The 14,517-nt window shown below is 37.1% G+C and overlaps 1 long non-coding RNA gene across 1 annotated transcript in view; it reads right to left on the bottom strand.

The window, feature by feature from the left end:
• LOC308056846 overlaps positions 1 to 14,517 on the bottom strand; it is a 230,431-nt gene that overhangs the window by 130,602 nt on the left and 85,312 nt on the right. The gene's annotated exons all lie outside the window — the stretch shown is intronic.

The following is a 14,517-nucleotide window of genomic DNA, read 5'->3' as shown; positions in this document are numbered from 1 at the left end:
CATACTGAAGTATGATATCTCTGACTCTTCCCCACACTTCAAAAGACTGTTTTATGAGAGCACAACTTAGAAGAAAGATACTTTGCAAGAAGTCTTTGTCCTGCCTTTGTGCAGTCAATAACAAGATGTTACTGTATGTATTTTTGCTGTTTGATTGTTAGGTAACCAGAGATCTCTATATCCAGTACTAAAAGGATCACTCTTCTAATCATACTTCATTCATATAGCAAGTCAGATCATATTTATTTTCATAAATCTGTAGTGTGGTGGCAGACCTCAAAATGGATGTTGCTATGACCAGTTTTTCCTTCTTGTGCCTTCTTTTGTTCTGGGCCAGTAAATAAGCACAGGAGGGGGAAAAATCTGAGAAGGTACTGCTATTTTTTTTTTACAGAGCAGTCCAGGTGTAATTATCTAGTAGTTATATGTGTGTGGGAAATGTTCAGAAATTTTGGGTCATTCTTTCTGAGGGCTAAAGAGATTTCATTCAACAGCAGTCAACACTGGGTAGAAGTGAGCACATGTGAATCACTGTTATTTTTAGAGAAAAAAGATAGAGGAAACCCTAATTTTGATGAGTGAGTACTGTTCAAAACAAAGGTAGAAGGTATGTGAACTCCCTGTCTAAACAGCTATGCATTCAGCAACCATCAAGTAACAAAACAAGTGTAAAGTGGCGGCTGAGGCCAATAGGCAGGTTAAATTAAACACTGCTTTGTATTAAACTTTATATTGGGAACAATGTGTTTTTTATTATTCTTTCAGAGTTCCATTAAATGAACAATACTGCAAAAGGTCCATGTTTAGCCATACCAACACTTCATTTGGCAGCCTTGGAACTTCCATTTCAGAGTCCAGCATACTGAGGATGGAAGCAAGGAAGTGCTGTGTACATTTAGTCAGGTGAGGAATCCCCACAAAGCCAGTCTTAATCCAGCTAGCATAGGCAACGAAGTTAGACATCTAGTACCCATCCAACTAAGTGTACAGTGTATGCAATGTGGAGATACTCGTGCAGTATATGTTTTGCAGAAAAGAATATTTATGGCTACCTCTTATTGTACCTGGGAATTTGACGCCAGGGCCAGAGATACAGCTAAGAGTAGAACAGTTGTAGAGCTGAGCCACAAACATTTTTCTCTTCCCTTTAATGACTGGTCAATGTTGTGCAATGCACTCAATGTGAACCAGAAGGATATCCTTTAATCCCTGATCCTTGTAGGATGCCCATTTCCTTAAGTCACTTTTCTATCATTTAACCTCCCTGATATTCTGATATTGATGTGACAGCCCCTGCTTCTTAGATTTCTTTTTGGCCTTTTATAAGCTGGTTTTAGGAAAACTGGATGAGTAATTAAATAGTAAAGTGACCTGAGAAAATCTACACTGGGAGCAGTGAGGCACAGAATGAATGATCAAAATGTTTTTAAATAGTATTTTTGAATTTTCTTTAATTATTCTAAAAATTATGTGTAGAGAGAATCACAGATTATACTGCAGGAAACTTGCCACAAAACTCCACACAAAAATGTCCCAGATGTTTCTCATTTTAATAGAAAGCACAGTTAGAGTAGGAAAAGATATTTTCTCTTCTGTGACAGTTTAACTGTCAGGCTTGTATAAGAAATGCCACATAAAAACTTCTCCCTTTTAAAACTCTTGCTGTGTTCTGCTTGACGTCCTGTGCTATGTTACATTCCCTTTCCATGCTATGCAAAGGAAATGTTGTCTAAGGATGACTGGATAAGAATAAGCGTAGTTGCTATTTGTCCTCCTCTTCTCAGGGTTTAACATGTGACAGATTCAGTATCACTCACTAATCAAGTACAAAACTAAGTCACACAATATACACAGACCATTTTGGAAACCTTTACCAGTTTATCACCACAAATATACACTGTGAGCACCCTAACATAGATTTTTTTTTTCTATCTACAGCTAAATCCAGAGTATTCCCTGCTCTCCCTCTTCTAATTATACTCTTCTACTTCCTTCAATAAATTATTTCAATGAACTATCATAATAGTATCTTTTACAACATTACTGTAATACTTCTGGAAAGGCTGGATTTTTTGGGTGACTTGAGGTTCACAGAAGGTATAAAACCCAGTTAAGATAACAGGAAATACAGAACAGCTTCCTGAACTTTGAACTTTTTGCCTTCCTCCTTTTCTTTTTCTTTGACATTGTATTTTGGAGGGTTTTTTTAACTAGTTAAAAAAAAATTCATCATTAAATCTTTGTTCAACATGACAGTAGGAAAATTCTGTGTTTACACCCTTACCTTGGTAACTCTCACTTTGTTTTCCTTTCCTTTCCTACCCTCTCCTAAATTACTCATCATGTTACAACTTCCATTTATGTAGCATCTAAAGTTATAAGAACAGGAACAAGTAAAATGTGTCCAAAGTTGTCCAAAAAGGTAGCATTTTAAGGAGATGAGACACTGAAGCCACAAATGATCATATTATGCCTGTTTTCTAAGTTTCAAGGGGTAATCAACTTGCCTTTATACCAATACCAACTGCATCTGTCTATGAGCCTTTGAGATTGTTAGTCATTCATTAAATCTGTTTCCATTTTAATTTTATAGCACACAAACTTTCATGTTAGACCTCTGCCACATGTTCTTGCTATTCCAGTTCAATGCATTTGTTACACTGGCAACTTTTCCAGCACAATATGTAAAAATTAAAAGCATTCTTGTACCTCAAAGATACCTTCTCTCTTCTGTAATCAAATACAGGAGTCTCCAGAGAAATACATCTAAACTGCATTTGGATGACAGCTAAGTTTACGCATAAAGATGCTTTGGGCATGAGCTGCTTTCACATTTTCTGCTTGCTGCTCCATTTTTTGTCTGGATGTGCCTTTAAGAATCCGGTGTACGTCCACACTTTTGAACATTTTGTTTCCAACTTTAAACTCCCAGTTTTATTCAGGCGGTGTTTTGATTGCATTGTAGTTCCCTCTCCCATTAGAAACTGAAACATAGTATATTTCAGTGGCATTGTATTAGATCTACAGATAAAAAATAGAAGCTGAAAGGACCCTGCTGTTGCTGAAAAAGAGCATCAGGCTGGTGCACAGATACAGTCTTTTCTTTTGCATGTTGCAAGCTTTCACAGCGCTGTTATCTGGAATGGCTAAAATTCAAAGAAGGACATTGCATTTATCTCTTCTCTACAACCCCACTGTTGTCTGTCCACTGCACACAGCAGCATTTCAGGGATGCAAAGGCTACTTTCAAGTTTTTTTGCATTTAATAGGCTAAAGTGTGAGTAGTTATCACTTCCAATATATCCATTTGAAAACAAATTTAACTTGACAGCTGCCCAGATTTTTCAGTGATTTTTCTTGAGTGCTTTTGCTTTTTTTGGCTGGAGATTGCTTTTTTGACTGTATTCCTTCCCCCTCCCCAATCCCCGCCCCCCCTGCCCCGCCCCCCCCCCCCCCTTTTTTTTTAAACAGGAAAGGAAAATATATATCAAATTATTCTCTCAACAGAAATCAAAACTTAATAAACATCTCACTATTAAACATTTCAGTGAATGAAACAGGTGACACTCAGGATTAAAGAGACAGTGACCTTGTCTTCTACCAGTCTAGGAACTAGTGCATAAAACAGATATGCAGGAAATTTGATAACAGTCAATTGCAGTTAATGTAGCAGTTTATGGACCTTCTTTAAAAACTGGTAATGACTTAATGAATTCTAAATGGATATATGCGCTAAATCCTTGCTCAGAGTACATTCTTTAGCACTTATTTTTCTATGGAAAATTTCAGCAGCGTTCTCACACAGTCCTGGGTACCAAGGATTTATCAGCAATGACAGATATGATACCAGTAGTCTCCTTTACTGAACCAGACAATTTTTAAGACACTGAACTTTCCTAGGATAATTAAGCTCTGAATAGCAGCAGCTACTAAGGACCAGTGAATTGTCACAAGTGGTAGTAATTCCAGTCAGAATGAGAGCACAGGTAACCTGAAGTTGGTTACAGATTTTCATTAGAAGTAGTTTTTTCACAAGGATAATTAATTCATTCAAAATGGATGGTATCTCTCTTTTGCTGTAACTCACATGCAACTAAATAAAAGAAATTGTCCAGCTCCTCACTTTGTGGCACAAAATAATGTGAAATAGATTTTGGCTGCTTTGAAAGATTTGTTCTTCCTGCACTGATGCTGAACATCAGATGCACGTGCAAGTAAAAACCAAGTACAGCATCCACTATCTTTCTTTCTATTCTATGGCAATTCCTTATTATTTTCCATGAAGATTGACAACAGAACAGTCTGGGTGAAGTGATGCATGACAACTTTCTCTGGCTCCTTGCCCTGCCCTCATTAAATACAGTTAATGAAATAGAAAACTGATATTGATAAAACTGGCTCAGGTTATCTATAGAGCACATCAGATTTGAACTGGTCGGTGATTCATGTTTAACCTGATTAAGGTTAAATCAGCCATGTTTTCTCTCTGCTTGCCCCACCCCAAATACTTCAAGGATGGGCTATAATTGTCAGATGGCCATAGAAGTATGGTACAGGAAAGCTGTCAGAATGAGTTAGATGGAAAATTAAGAACATCATTTAAATAAGGTTAAAAATACTGTGTAAATGGTTGTGTAATGTCAAGCACTCAGAGTTAAATCTGTGCCATGCAATGATACATCATCGCTATAGCAATGTACTCTTCTTGACTTTTAAAAACTTACTGTTTTAAAAGAGCTTGGTGTAAAATGCAGATCAGGGAAATCAGCATTCCAGAGCATGCTTACACTTGCTTACTGCAAATATTCACAGAGAAATACTCTAGTGTTAAATCATATTTTTTAGTTTAGATTTTTGTACTTCCATTTTAAGAATGCTAACTATATTACATAGCTCAGCATTTCCCTTGGTTTTGTTTGATGGCTAACTCTCACAAAATAATTTCACAAAATTTACTAAAAATGAAACATGCAACAGACTCTGATATTCACGTTCTTTCAGATATTATCAAAGAAGTCCCATTATGAGCAGTGTATTTTCATTTGCAGTCTCTATCCTGCAGACTAAAACACATTTTCTGAAAAATCCCACAGTTTCCATGAACTCACTGAATAAGTTCACAATATATTCTTGAAAATTAATAGCAGAAGAATAATTAAGTCATTACTAGTTCTATTTATCATAAGCAAGAAAAAGGCTTAATGGCATGAAAGCATTACAATACACATTTTTACATGAGTCTAAAGATGAAAACTGCATTTGTATTTAGAATGAATTTTTAGCTAAGTCTTAATTAAAAAAACACATTGCTTTTATAGTGGTAGAATGCAAATGCTGAATAAGCTAATAGGAAGCTTTTTTAAAAAAACAACTATTCAGTAAATAAAATAATTTCAAAAGAAAGCCAAAAGGGAGGTTTTTTATGGAAGTGTGAGTACTTGAAAAGAAGTAGTTAATTGATAGCATTGTTTTTTAGCCTTTATTGTTTGCTAGTAAACACAGAATAAAGTGCTAAGAGAATATTGGAATGAACAAATGAAAGGAGTCTGCTATGAGACGTCAGTTTAACCTCCAAAATAAAGTCTCTGAATTCATCCCACCATTGCCTGTTTGTTGTTTATTTATTGCTAGACTGAGCCATCTTTCCACTCATTCTTTGACCCCTTTTAGAGTGATAGTCAGTCTCACAGGTAATGCAAGCAAATGCAATATTCATGATTTGATGGCCAAGCTGTTTACATTTAATACGTTCCTCCTACTGCAGCCTGCTGAACCATTTAAAACTTTATTTATTTCTTTCAGGAAAAACGTGGAATAATCATCACTCATAAGTTACTATTTTTTCCTTCATTGTTGCTAAACCTGCATCCATTTTTCTTGACTATTTGTCTTCATGTATTAATCATTGTTTCATTTTGAGGCAGCAAAAGTATTTGCTCTATATTTTTCAATATATTGGAAAGGGCATTGAAGAACAGTAAATCATTTCAAGAGCGATTTAACCCAGCTGCCCTTACCTTTCAGTGGAGATTATTGAACATCTCACAAGAATATCTAAGAGTTACTTTGTAATTGAGGCAGGGATCTGGAAAGCAACACCAGTTGAGCAACAGCAGCACTTTAACACCTAGAGATGTGCCAAATGGGTCTAGAACAAGCTATATCTATAAAGAATAGAGAAAAGAGAGATAAGTGTTTTAAAACTTATCAGACTTGTGCAGTCAAAATATCCTTTGGTGAGATACCTCATAACAACAACAAATATAAATAAAAATGTGATACTGCTTATATAGTGTGAGGGAAGTAGAAAAAGACAACTATGACAAGCAAAAGCAAACGTCATATTCTTTCTGGTAGGCTCCTTTTAATTATCTTGTGCAGTAACTCTCTCTAGTGTAACAAGTGGCATACAGCAGTTCTTGTATAGAGGTGTAAAAGGCGAACAAAGAAAAGGTGCTTTACCTTTCCTCAAGAAGACTCTACCCTGACTTTAGGAAGAAGTCTGCCAGTCTGAGCTTGAAGGTTTTGAACATACATGTTTAAGCATGTAAAAGAGGAGGAGAGAATAACAAATAATCCATGCACAAACATTTCTTGTCACACAGCTTTATTTGTTCTCTTTATGTTTCTACATGGAAAAAAAAAGAAGTTTTCCACAGCAGCCAGTGACCTTCAGAGCAAAAGTTAAAAGTGTGTGTATGTTTTCCTTCCTTCATTAATCTTGCTGTGTCTAGGATATTAAGTCGGAATGGTATCAGCAATTTCTTCTCACTTTAGTTGACAGAAGTTTTAATGGCAGAGGAAGCAACCAATGGCAAAAATGACCCAACCTAAATCAGATCAAAATTCCAAGAAAATGCAAGCCACGGATCAACTTTTAATTTCAGGTCTCATCTGTATAAACCATAAAAAATCCACTAGAAATAGGTTTAGCATTTTCTTTCCAGGAAAAGGTTAGGCTGGAAGGAAAACAGAAACAGATGTTATGGACAATCACATTGAAATTGGGTAAATGTCTGAATTCTGAGTAGCTTTTTAAACTAACAGTCCAGAGACATCTTACTTCCAACAGCAATGTGTTTAAATAGGAACAAGGTTGTTAAAGAAAATCAAAACAAAACAAAACAAAACTGAAAACCAGCTTGCTAATATTGGTGCCTGTGATCTGCCAGTTTCCACTTTCCCCAGAAGATTAGTCCTGGTTTGTGCCAAAGCATGGGAAAAACATCACTCTTATTTGTTTTATTAATGCTCCCCATTAAGGCTATTAATCACATATTGTACAGGTCATGTTCATATATATAGGCCCTGGTAAACTATAAGTTGAGCAAACTATATATCTAGACTATTCTTTAGCATGGACCACATCTTTCATCTCAATTGATGACAGTAGTTTCTAAATGTCTGTTCAAAATCCCTAAGTCTCTTACTCCTTTTGTAATTCACAATTGGAAAAGAGATCTGAGATACACAAGTATCTATAAGAATAAATTGAAGCTATTTTTAGGCTAATTTCTTTTTTCCTTTACTGTAGTTATAGTACGTACTAATTTCTAACTTTTCATTAAACCCTATTTCTTAAAAGACAATTTAATTTCAGATACACAGGAAACCCTGTAAAACTAGAGAAGGCTATGGACACTACTATCATGTTATAATGTACATGGGATGCAAGCACACATTTTTTCTGAAATCACAAGGAATAAAAACATACTTTACAGTTTGCATCTGAGGTTCATTATCCTGAATCATTCCAGGACTGGAGGCGTTTAGGTAAAACTATCAGGTATTTTAACGATTCTCAGCACTAGGTGAAATACTGTTACAATGCACAAGCATGATTTATTACATGGTGCTTGGTATCAGGCTATAAAGTTACAACAAACAAAGGGCATACAAAACATTAAACTGAAACATAAATAGGTTCAAAGAAGCATTTGAACTTCTTAACATCTAAAGGTTCATGGAGTGCATCAGAATAGCATCAATCTAATTTCAACAAAGGTCAAAAAAATGCAGACGCCCAGTCAAGGTTTGCACGTGACGGATTTGTGTCCTTTTGCACAGGGAGAAACCGATTTACTAGAATGTTTGAATCTGAATGCTTTTTGCAGCCATAACAGAAATGTGTTATTTCGGCTTGCTTTTTTTCTGGAGAGTGCAATAACAGCCTTTGGATATTCAGCTAGAACATGCAGATTAGTTGAAAAGTTTCTGAATATAATCTAAAATTACTGTGAACACCTTTTCCTCACGGCAGCAGGTCAGATACATGAAGACTCAGTATCAGTCCTTTTCATGTCATATGTTTCCTAAATTCAGAAGTGTCTCTTTAGTACAATTTTTAGTTTTCTCTCATCTAGTAGTATTGCCAAAGCAGGCAACTTCAGTAGAACTGATAAATTTTACATTCACACTACTGTGACTGCTAAGCACCTGTATCAACCTAGAAGGTCCAAAGGAGGAGGAAGGAATATCCGGTTCTGGTCTTGCTCTGTTAGAAACACACGAGGAAGGTAACATTTTTGCATTCAGGTAGATCATTCAGCCTAAGGAGGCCAGGCAGAGAGACTTGGCATGGAATGCAGAGTTAAATCTTGACTGGAAAGCTCAAGAGAGTTCTCTTAGAACACATGATGTGATCCCTCCCGTTCCAGTGCCTCCACAGGGTAAGACATTCTCTTTCATTTTTCCAATTAAGAATAAGCAAGAGTCACTGTCAGGCCTGCAAGTCTCTGTGCACTAAAGAAGAATACAGTTTTACATATGATGTTACGCTAATTGCTAATCCCATCCTTTTCTGCTTTTGTGAGCTGTGTTTTTGTAACAGCTATTATGTTTGCCAGCTTGACAGACTAACTTGAAAACCTTTGGACCTAAAAACCACACCTACTTTTGAGTTAAAATAATTTCTTACATCCAAGGATGGTAATAGAGTCATCTTCTTTTGAGACAGGTCAGACACAGTGCATTTCAGACAATTTCCTCCCCATTCCTGTTCAAAATTCCTTCCCTCAGAGAGAGAACTCATTTACTCTGCACTAAGATGGTAGTAATCTATCTCAAATAAAGTCAACTATCAAGGGATGAAAATGTTATTAATATTCCCTATGAATATCCCAGCTGATCTAGCCTAAGCTTCCTTTCATGGAAAAATTTGAGAAGGATTAAAAGGAAATTTATTGACAGGTTTCCTTCCCTCTCAAATACACATGCCCAAATTATTTAGTCAGAGCCATACTTCCTTGGAAGAAAAGAAAAAAGAAACCAAAAAAACCAAAAAAAAACCCCCAAAACAACCAACCAAACAAAAAAACTAACTACCCAAAATATTTTTATTTTAACCCAGAAAAGAAAAGGAGATTCAGGTGGTAAAGTACTGGAAAAAAGAAATTCAGACTGAAGCCAGTGCCACATATGTTCTAATTTAAAACTACATCAAGAACCTGAATTTTTTTTATTTGACTATTGAAGTTATTAATAAATTGACCTTTTCTTTCCTTCCCTCCTTGAGTACGTGCAATGCAAGGTCCTGATGAATATGTCTGGGCACCTTTTATCTAACAAAAACATGTAACACAGAGCCAGTAAATGCATCCTTTTGTCCCTAATACATGTCATGAAATTGAAGTAAACAGATTTAAAACTCTAACATTGCAGACGATGAGATTAGAAAGCCATTAGTAGCCAAATAGAGTATTAGAGCACTGGGCACCAAAAAGCCATTACAGAGAAATTTCTTGAACAGATAAAAACATATTGATATCATCCTTCTATTATTCAATAAAGCATTTTGTTTTAACCCTTCCGTTTTTTTCTGCTATCCCTTTGTGCAGCAGAACCAATAATAGGAAACTTTCTAGACTTCTTCTGTCTTTAAGGAAAAGACTTCTCTACTTCAAGTGATATTGTCTAATTGTTGTAATAAAGTTTAGTTTCAACAAACAGGTAACATTACCATTCAAGATTCCCTCTCAGCTGCTAATCTCCTCCCTGAAAATTCCCATTTTTTCCGGTCTCTCAAAGACTTTGAATAGAGTGCCTGGTGATACCATTGTTTTTTAGAAGAGAGGGAAGGCAAGTGCACTTCTGAACTGGTGTCAAAGTATTTCTGCTTTGCTGAAGTGAGAAGAGATGTCTAACTGTATGTCAGTCAGGGGACAATCCAAGCTGTGAAAGGACAAAAAATTACAGAAAAAGATGCTAAATAGTTGCTTAAGTCAGCAGTCTTTCACAAGACCAGCTATATGTCAGTACATCTGGCAGTGATGAGAAGAATTAAAGGAATAATCCTCTGGAATTACAGTTCAAAAACCGAACTAGTTTACGTCCGATGTTAACAATTCAAACAACTGTTTTAAGCTCTCTCTGCTAGAACAAGGAATTATCCAGGCCACAGAGTACTGCCCATGTGTACTGCTGGAAACTGGTGGTCTACCTTACCCCTGGCAGGAACACAAAGATGCATTAGGTATTGTCAGTGGCAGTAAAAAGGAATGTAGTTGGTTTGCCAGCCAGGCAGGAAAAAGGTAGGAAGGACAACTCTGAGTTACATCTACAATTGCTTGCTAATAAAGCAAAATATTAGGGCAGTAAAAAAGTACAAGAATAGCTGTCTCTTCTTCCTGCATAATGGTTATAAACATTGAAGTAAGCCAGGAGCTCTCTGCAGACTACAGTGTCATGCTATGCAGGATACTACTGGCTTGTCAACAGTACTAATTTTATTTCTGTGCTACTGTAGTGCTGTCACTCTGTGTAACATCCCTGCAGCTGCAGGAATGCTTAAATAAATAAATAAATAAAACAAAAACCAAACCAAAAAACTCACACTGATTTCTACCAGTCCATGTAATACTGCAATATTGGAGATAATTTACTTCAGTTTCACTCTTTATGTAGCAGAAGATATATTAACATGTTTTAAGATTCCAGATTTAAAAACTGATGTTCTGTATTTCTGTGTAAAAGAGTAGACAAAGAAGAGGAATAAAATGGGAAAGACTATGCAGGAAACTTAAAACCATGCATATTTGAATAAAGGAATTTACCACATTGTTGAATCTTCACCTAACTGGATTAAATAAATTTGGAAGCCTCCTCATAAATACCTGTTGGGACTCTATAATATGAAATTGCCCATTATCAATATTCATAAATGACTGCCATGACTGCTATCTCCAAACACTATCTGTTTCATTTTATGTATATGTGTGTGTACATATATATATATATATATATATATATGGAAGTTTTTAGAAGTATCTGATTTATATTTACAATAATCAAAATAGATGGTATGCTTGTAAGATGCATTTATGATTACAGTAACATCTCTGAGTTTTTGTGTATATGAATTATGTGAATCAAAGATATTTGTTGGCTTCAAGGGCATTCATATTTGTGTACGAAAGAAAGGGTTTTGACTAAAACCAAGTAAGAAATGGTTACATCATTTTAAAAGAAGTTTATGTCTGTAGCAATGACAAACTGTTTTTATAAGCACTTCTTTTATTTCTTTGCATTATCAAGACAAGTTCAGATCTTGCAAAAAATTTGCGGTCCATTTCAACATGTAAATGGTGTAAGTCAATACTGTATGAGTGCTTGCAGTACTGATGCCGGAGTTGTTCACATTTAAATACACAAATTTGCCCTTGGTGTTTCTGCTAGTCCTGGCTGAGCCCCACAGCATCCCTCACGGTGCTGTGCCTGCACTGGCAGCTGGAAAGGCGATGGTAACACACCGGTGTTTTGGCTGCTGCTGAGCAGCGCTCGCACAGCACCAAGGCTGCCCCTCCAGCCTTCCCCCTGCCCCCATTAGGGTGAGATCTTGGAGGGGACACAGCCAGGACAGCTGACCCAAACTGACCAAAGGGATATTCCACACCCTATGACATCTGCTCAGGTATAAAAGCTAAGAGAAAGGAGGAGGAAGGGGGGACATTCATTATTTATGACATTTGTCTCCCAGAGCAACCACTACCCATACTGCAGCCCTGCTTCCCGGGAAGTGGTCAAACTTCACCTGCCGATGGGAAGTAAAGACTAATATGTTCTGTGTGCAAAACTTTTGCTATTGCTTCATTAAATTGCCTTTATCTTGAAACACAAGATTTTTTCCCATCTTATTTTCCCCTCCACTGTCCTGCTGAGAAGGGCAGAGACAGAGTGGCTTGGTGGGCACCTGGCATGTGGGCAAGGTGAACTCACCACAATATTTCATGCATTTTTCTTAAAAAATAATGTAAAATTTCTGCTTTATATCAAGGCTGCTCATAGATTCCTCTTTGGTTTCATGAGCCCTCAGGAGTTTCTGTAGCCTTGTGAGTTGTTCTGTACAGTGAATTTCACTTGGCTGGTCTTGCTTGCAAGTTCAATGGGATGTGAATACACCCAAACCTGCTGGAAAGCAATGGTGGCATTTGTCTGGCATTTTCACACCACCCTTGAACTCTTCCCTGCTGACTTATATTCTGACTTATATTCTGACTTATTCCTGAATAACAGTCCTGGTTTCAGCTAGAATAGAGTTAATTTATCTTAGTAGATGGTTCCATGCTTTGCTTTGGATTTGGTGTGAGAACAATGCTGACAGCACACTGATGTTTCTGGTTGTTGCTGGGTGATGTTTATACTAAATCAAGGACTTTTGAGTTCCTTGGGCCCTGCCAGTGAGAGAGCTGGAGAGGCACGGGAAACTGTGAGGGGACACAGCCAGGGCAGGTGACCTGAACTAGCCAAAGGGATATTCCATACCATGTGACCTCATGCTTGGTATATAAACTGGAGGAAGAAGAAGGAAGCGGGGGGACATCTGGCATTTATCTTTCTGAGTAACCATTACACATGACAGAGCCCGGCTTCCCTGGGGATGGCCGAACACCTGCCTGCCCATGGGGAGCGGTGAATGGATTCCTTGCTCTGCTTTGCTTGTGTGGGGGGCTTTTGCTTTACCTATTAAATTACTTTTATCTAAACCCTCAAGTTTTACATTCCTTTCCAATTCCTTGCCCCATCCCTCTGGGTGAAGGGGAGTGAGCAAGCGGCTGCGTGGCGTTTGGTTGCTGGCCGGGGTTAAGCCACAACACTTTCTGTTCTTGGTTTTTCCACCCTTAAAAAGAAAACTCATATAACTCTCAGCTGGATAAAGAATAAATAAACCTGCTTCAGGAAAAACAAAACATGCATTAATTTTACTACTAACTTCTGATTGAGCTTTGCAGTAGTGGTAGTAGTGGGGTTTTTTTTGTTTATTTGTTTGGTTTGGTTTCAGAAGGGTCAGAAATTCTTAAGTATTTATTTTTTGTTGCTTCTTTCCTTGTTTCTCTGAACTTCTGGATTTAAGCAAGGCTTGAAATGACTCCCTAAGCCTAGAAATTCAGATATTTAGAAAGCTATCCAACTTTGACATTATTACTAGTCTGGTAGGTTCTTAATGCTTACAAATCGGGATTTTATTACTACTGCCATACAGCCAGGTTGTATTGGGAACCTTGCAAAAGTTCTTGGGGAATCAGGGAGACATGGCTTTCACATTTTTTGCAGCTGTTTTCCTTTTTATGTAGTTTATGGTGACAATGACTTTCAGTCATTTACACAGATTAATGTTGGTCCTGTACCTTGCTGTGATACCCCTTCTGTGTTTAAGTTAGGTCTATAACAAATCTGTTTAAGCTCTTTACACTCCTAGGAAATGCCACAGGCAACTGCATATCCCAGTTTCTGACAGCTAACAGCCATTACACCCAGTGCATGCACCAGGAGATAAACACTATTTTATATTTTACCTATGTGTTGAGGGAAGATCAAATCAACAGTAAAGAAGACCCCCCCCCAAGAAAAGGGAGAGGTGGGTGGGGGGAAGAAAATTTAGGCACAGTCAAGACAGAGAGGAAAATGAGAGGACAAAGAATAACCTGTGGAGTCTTGTTTAAAGCATGAAGACACAATAAAGCCTAAAAAAAGCAGGTGGTATGATGATTTAGAGAACAAGTTCTGCTCACCCCTTTAAAAGAGGGCAATGAGTGTGAAATGATTTCCATTGCAAGGGTAGGAGCAGATGCAGATCGTGCCAATGCTTCAGTAAAGCTCTGTTTACATAAACAGCTGTGAGGATGTTATTTTCTAAAATAGGATAATCTTTGGCTCATCCTCATTCAGGCTGAGAAAAAGTCAGGGTGAGTAAGGTAATTTACTTGTATATACACTGCAAGCTCAACATGCATTTAATATTTTGTAACCCACTTCTTCCTGCAGTTTAAATGAGTCATTACAAAACAACTCTGGACTGTTATATAAGCAGTATAGTAGTATTTTACTGAGTTTAACATTTTATTTCACCCAGGCTATGATCCAGAGTCCACAAATATAAAGTGATGTTTCTCTTTTGATCTCAGTGGGTAGCTGATGAGCTTGGTTAAGTCTGCAAGGAGAAGAAATGCATTAACTCCTCCACTCTTCATAAAATGTTTAGACTTTATTATTAGAGATATTTATATTCAAATTTTGCCTTAG

This window comes from Falco punctatus (genome assembly GCF_963210335.1).
Source record: "Falco punctatus genome assembly, chromosome: Z".
Taxonomy (NCBI): domain Eukaryota; kingdom Metazoa; phylum Chordata; class Aves; order Falconiformes; family Falconidae; genus Falco; species Falco punctatus.
Note: the sequence above shows the minus strand (reverse complement) of the source record. Positions and strands in the feature narration are given on the sequence as shown.